Source organism: Myzus persicae, unplaced genomic scaffold (assembly GCF_001856785.1).
Source record: "Myzus persicae strain clone G006 unplaced genomic scaffold, MPER_G0061.0, whole genome shotgun sequence".
NCBI classification, from domain to species: domain Eukaryota; kingdom Metazoa; phylum Arthropoda; class Insecta; order Hemiptera; family Aphididae; genus Myzus; species Myzus persicae.
Window position 1 is genome coordinate 111,095 of NW_019103887.1, and position 6,663 is coordinate 117,757.

The window sequence follows — 6,663 nt, forward strand, 5'->3', positions numbered from 1 at the left end:
AAAAAATGTCATGGGTTCAATGTGTAAAATATTCAATAATTATATACAATATGGTATTAGTATTGTGCATGAACCTTGTAAGAGCGTATGTATTAGGAAGATTTACATTGGAGTCGGCTATGGCCCAAAACAGATTCAACGATCCGACTGTAATAAATATGGAAAGATAATTGTCTAATAAAGTCATAGCTAATATTTTATCTAGATATAGGCGTAAATAAATAATTTTTAGTTCAACGTAAGTATTCATTACTAGGTGCCCATGTTGGAACATTGGATTTAAAACAATTATTGTTATTTTCATAACTCATCGAAACGATCGTCTTGTATACTTGTGAGTATATATAATATAGTTCAACTTAAAATGGTTCAGTACCTACGATTAGAAAGATCAGAGTTTAATAAGTAAAAGGAATAACAAACATTATTACATTAATATGTTGATAGGTCACATCGTGCACGCAAATAATGTATGCAAGATAAAAATAACTTAATAACCTACTGATTATAGATTACTAAACAATTTAGGTAATAAGTCCTGACATATTATTTTTGTAATATTTGATAATTATCGTAAACTCGAATAATTACCATTGCTCTGTAGTCAGCAGTACAATATTATTATATTAAAGATAACCGATGACAATATATTGTGTACAATAATTATATGATCAGCCGATCAACGTGATTTTATTCGTGTAAATATAAAATGATGTAATAATAATGGTAATTATACAAATCCAAAAACAAAAATACTGTTAAACATTTCAAGAGGTGTGTTTGTGCATAAGAATATTATGAAGGTCTTTTCTCAAAATCGTGTTGGCCAGAGAAGTCGTCTGCTGATATTATTATATTCGAGACAAAAACAATTATTTACAAAGTCATTTGACATTTCCCTATAACTGTTCATAGTTTATAGGTATCTGATTCTCGAGTGTAGTGTTTATGTATATAGCGTGTAGTAATTAATTTACGATAATCGATTTTTTAGGAAAATATAATATAGGGATAGGTATATACAGGCGTCACTATTATTTGTAATGGTTTCGAGAGAGTCCCATATTTATGAGGATTTATAGTGCATTTCTGTGAGAACATTTTTAAAAGATTTTAAAAAACCAGAAAATATCGGAGTGTTCTAGGTTTTACGTAATTCGTATTATACTGCGATAGCGGTACAACACTACATCAGCTTTACAAGTGTACAACCTACCTACCTAAAACTGGTATCCGCATATAATAACGTTATATTTCAATGTTAAACAGTCTTCTAACAAAAAATGATTCGTTAAGCACTTTTTCGCTAGATAAAATTATACAACCTTTTATGATAATTGTCTGCTAAACTTCTTTGTGCCAAATAAATAACAATATACAGGGTGATGCACACCAGGCGTTCACACTCTCATTTTTTACTTGAATAATACACTTATTCAAATTCTGATTTTTGGAACTACTAAACATACTATTAATACCATACTTTTAAATTATTGACATATTTTTTGTAGGTTACTACTTAAGCAGTGTCCTGTGGCGATAAAAAACTTTTATTTTTCAAATAAGACTCATCACTCCCCCCCCCTCTATCCCTTTTTACTATAATTTATTTAGTGAAAAGATTTTCGAAAATTTTGATGTACTTAATTTGAAATTCGAATAGGTAGTTTTTCAATTATTGAAATATTATACTAAAGATAATAGTCCTTAAAAATAGTTTTATAAAATAATATAATATTTATAATTGCAGAAATATTGGATCTACTCTTTATTATACTTGGTCACTTGGACCATTCTTATAAATCATAAATGTTAATAGATTTATACTAATAAGGCACTAAAATACGAAGCTGACTATAGACTCCATGTTGTCCAAACCCAAGACTATGGACCTATGAATTATTATACACAGAGTTAAATAGCTCCAAAACTATTTTTTTATGAATTTTCATTTTGATACTTCAGCATTTTCAGTAACCTTATCCTTCAAATTATTTAAAGTAGAAAAGCTAAGGGAGGTTCTCATTTGAAATATGGAAGCATACATTTCTACAGGACACTCCTTAAGTTGTACAAAAAGTCTTAAAAATTTGAAAATATAGACTTTGGGGAGGGGGTAGAGGTATCCAAAAATTCAAAATGTAGAACATTTTTATTTTTTTTCACTACTTACAATTATGTAAAAATATTTTTAAAAACTTTAATAGTATTTCAAATAATGGGTTATTCATCATTCATAAATCACCCTGTATATTAATATTTATCGACAATCTTTTCAATTTCATTTTTGTATATTTTAAGTAATTTAAGGCCCAGTGAAATTAATAGTTATCTAAGTACTAAATAGGTAGTAGGTACCTATCTATTTAATATGAATAGAAGGTATGGTGCAGAATCAATGGCCAGCGGAATCGATGAGTTTGTATATATTATCTATATGTAAACAGTTTGGCCGGAGAAATTAACATTTAATTTTTCCCAAAGCCGGTAGTCTCGGTGGAATCATCAAATCCCCGACATGCTCGGTGAGTCATTCTATATACCTCTAATGTTAAACCGAATAATGAACTGACCACGGACGTGCTGCACCAGCTGGTAAGTACGATGGGTCAATGGCTGTATGTATATGTGAGTTACTCTGTTCTGACCAGAAATAGCTGCAATATGTTTGTGTATTTGTATTATTCACCGACAGTGTGTAAACTGAAAAGAGGTAATGTTCGGATTATTACCCTCACCACTCGGTTCTTGGTTTCAAAAAAGGTAATGTTGGTAGGATATTGCACTCTGTTTGAAAACAACTAACAAGTAATGTTCGAATTGCACTCTTTCCGATGATCAACCCTATACATAAAATCTATTTATTTTATTAACGAATATTAATGTAATTTGTATTTTTAATACAATATTAAGTTCATTGATTTTTATTTTTATTATAATAATCGCATATGGTTTCAATTTAAAAAAAAATATGTTTTTCAAAATTAATAAGCAATAATAAAACATAGGTAAGATAAATGAGTAATTTTTTACCTATAAATCCATTTAATATTTATATACAGAAATAAATGATTTTTTGTTTTGTAAGCTATAGACTCAAAAACGACTGGACCATATTCTAAGGTCTATACGTGCGGGTAAATACTAAAATTACTTATTTTTAGTTGTGTTATGTATCTTATATGTCAACTGAAGTATAACGGAAAACAATAGAAAGATATAGATTTATTTTAACCGGGGTGAAGTTATACTGTGGCTAGTCATCTTACATATAATATAACAAGGGATGTTTGTCTCCATCTGTTACCCTGAGACTCGACCGTTTTTCAATCAAAGTTAAACCTATCAATAGATTTTTTGTGACTCGAAGGGATGTTTATAGATTATTTTTTCAACCTATATGTGTACCTAAATAGTAAAGCTCATATATAAATTTAGTTTCCGGCACATAAAAAATAACATATATATTTTGTTATTTATGGTGTTCCCATGGGTTACATATTATATTATTATAAGTAATATTGCTCAGACATAGAAAAATCTTCGCCTAGTTAAAGTAGTAATAATATATGAAAATGTTCTTTTCCAAAATGAATGTGTATAAATTGTATGGACTTATCGGATCAAAGGCGATGCGAACATCACCTTTTGCTGTACCTGTTTCTCGAACTTTTTTGTTGAAGTAAGAAAATACAAAGCATTTTATTCTGAAGTCTAGAGGTCTAGACTGTGTTGACTGACTGCAGGATAGTTAACCCCGTTAGCAGTCGGCCCAGGCAAATACTTAATTACCCATATATTAGGTAGGTAGTTATATTGCCGTTTGGCCGATTATAGTATAACAAGGGGTTCTGCACACCTTCTGTCTAAATTTTAAAACTTACCTTCATAAAAATATTGTTAACTATTGATGGAAATTCAACGATAATTACTTAAATCATACCCTTTTCCCTTATACAATTATTGATTTGTTTTGGATTTACATTTAAAACGGACATATCATAGCATTTTGATTTTGATTATATTTTAACATTTTGACCATACATATAATTTATAATTATTAATAAATAACAGGTAATTATACTCACCGTTCGTATCAACCGGCTATGTAGGTAGGTAGTATCTATGTTAGGCGTAATACTTAATATATGGGGTACATCACGTCCTAAAATAAAAATAATTTAAGATTCGTATTCCAAATTCCAATACGGTACAACAGCCCATGTATGATACGTTGCTATTATGTATTAGTATACCTCATCATAATTATTTATTTATTTTGGTCACAATGAATTTATGATAAAATTGTTATAAAAAATTAACATTAAAATTAGTTGAGTTTGTAAAAAAAATTATTAAAAATAAATGGCAATTCAAGTCATGACAAATTTCAATGAGATATCGTCATTATTTACATATATATTTATAAACCAATTTTCGTGTGGACCGTAAATAGTGTATACTCTAATCATAATTTTGGTGACAATCGTCATCAATTATAAAAACAAAATATAGATAATTAAAATTAAATAGTCTCAGTAAAAAATTCTTAGTACCTATACTCGTGACCCATAAGTGTATTTTAATTTATATAATTAATAAATCAAACCAAGGTCACTACACAAATTAAAAGTCCACATCAATTTAAAACGTTATATATTTTTTAAAAATACCTTAGACGATTTATTATTGATTGGAAAGTTATTAATATTAGATATGATAAATATACGATTCGAGAATTAAAACGTTTCCAAAAAACTTAATGCAATTATACGAATTAATAATATCGGTTCAAATAGAGATGAAATCCGGAGAATGATAATGTTAAACTGTAAAATACAACGTAGAGCAGTAAAAAAACTAATACGAATTGCATGTATAAACTTGGTCCTGATTTTTTTACACTATACTTTTATAGTCAAAATACTTACGCACATACACGTGATGCGTGAATTGCGTGCATATTGTTTCTATTTTTAAGAATCTATATTAACAATATCCCGAGAACACCGCGATGAGGAGGTATTATTGTATTAATCTGTACACTTAGACGTGTATGTATTTTTTTAAAGTTTTCCTGCGATTTTCACAGTTTAAATCAGGTCGTGTAAATAACTAAGAATATGTGTACACAACAATTTCCTTTTTCAATCATTTTGTTTCACTTTTTTTTTTAGGATTTAGGAATAACTATTAGAGCCGAATAGTACTTGCTATACCTTAATTACCTGACCGAGCTTATAATTATAAATTAACCATTCCATTTTGCAGCAATAAATAACAATATTTTTGATCATTAAAACACAATATTAGAAATCAAAATACCTAAGTATTATTTTTTCAAGTTCAATTTATACTATATAGGTTCACGATTTCAAATGTTGGACATGTTCAGTAGTATGTTAGTACCTATCATGCAAATTACAAACAAACATTGATAAATTTATTTATAACAATTAATAGCCACAGAATCAGTAGGTAGTGAATAGATTATGTTTTATTTTATTGTTCGTCGTAACTTTTAATAAATCTCAGAATTACATTTCTGTATAATTCATTTTCTGATGAAAATTCAAATGAAAAATGAATAATATTCATCAAATAAATATTTAAAAAAAAAATAATAAGGTTCTTTAATAACGACCATCTATACCTAATATTGATTATTAAAAACATAATGACGTATATTATTAAGTAGGTTCAACAATAATAAAAAATTCATTGATGATATAGTTTAAGAGGGTGATAGTAAACTCGACCCAAGCAAAAAAATGTACAAAAGGTCTATAGTAAGCTCAACCCGGTTTTCAGGTAAAAATGATTGATATTATGATGTTAACTCAGTCCAAATAAAAATAATATGTCCAGATCTTTTCTCATATCTCATAATTAATAATTTTCTTTTAATATTTTTGAAATACATTTGGGATTGTCTAGATGGCACATCGAAGAGACGATTATTATTATCCTTCAAAAATGATTTCATTTTATTTTTATTTTCATGCCTTCTATTAATATTATATGGAGATTCATTAAATAAGAATTAATTTATATAATTGTTTATAATACATATTACATATACGTTATAAAGTTATTTATTATTTTTAGGTTAAATTATATTAATTAATTAAAACTTATTATATTTTATCGGTGAAAATTATCGGGCCTAGTTTACATTTGCCCAGTTTAAGGATGGTAAAGAGGTGTGTAGATGCAGTTTTCACGAGAACAGTGTTGATAGTAGGTTCAGGTAGTTTATACATTAACCGATAGTAAACAATAGTTTATGACGTAGGCACCTAGTTAATATATAGTGATTAAACTACCTATTAAGAAGCCCGTTTGAAAATAGTAACTGTGTATGGACAGTCGTTAAATAAATTGTGTCAGATAATTAATAGTAAAGAAAATAAAAAAATTGGCTAACGAATTTCGTATTTTGTATTTCTATGTATTTGTTTTTGTGTCTGAAGACATTTCTTACATACAAAATGCTCTGATATTCCGATTTAAGGGAGGAATTCGGTAAAAAAAATAATAGTTATAGTTATTATTATTATAGTTTATACTTTTTGTTTAGGTACTTTTCTCCTAAGTCTATTTAGTTATATTCATGGCTAAGTATTTAACTATGGTTATATTATTGTTGTACTTAATTCAAAA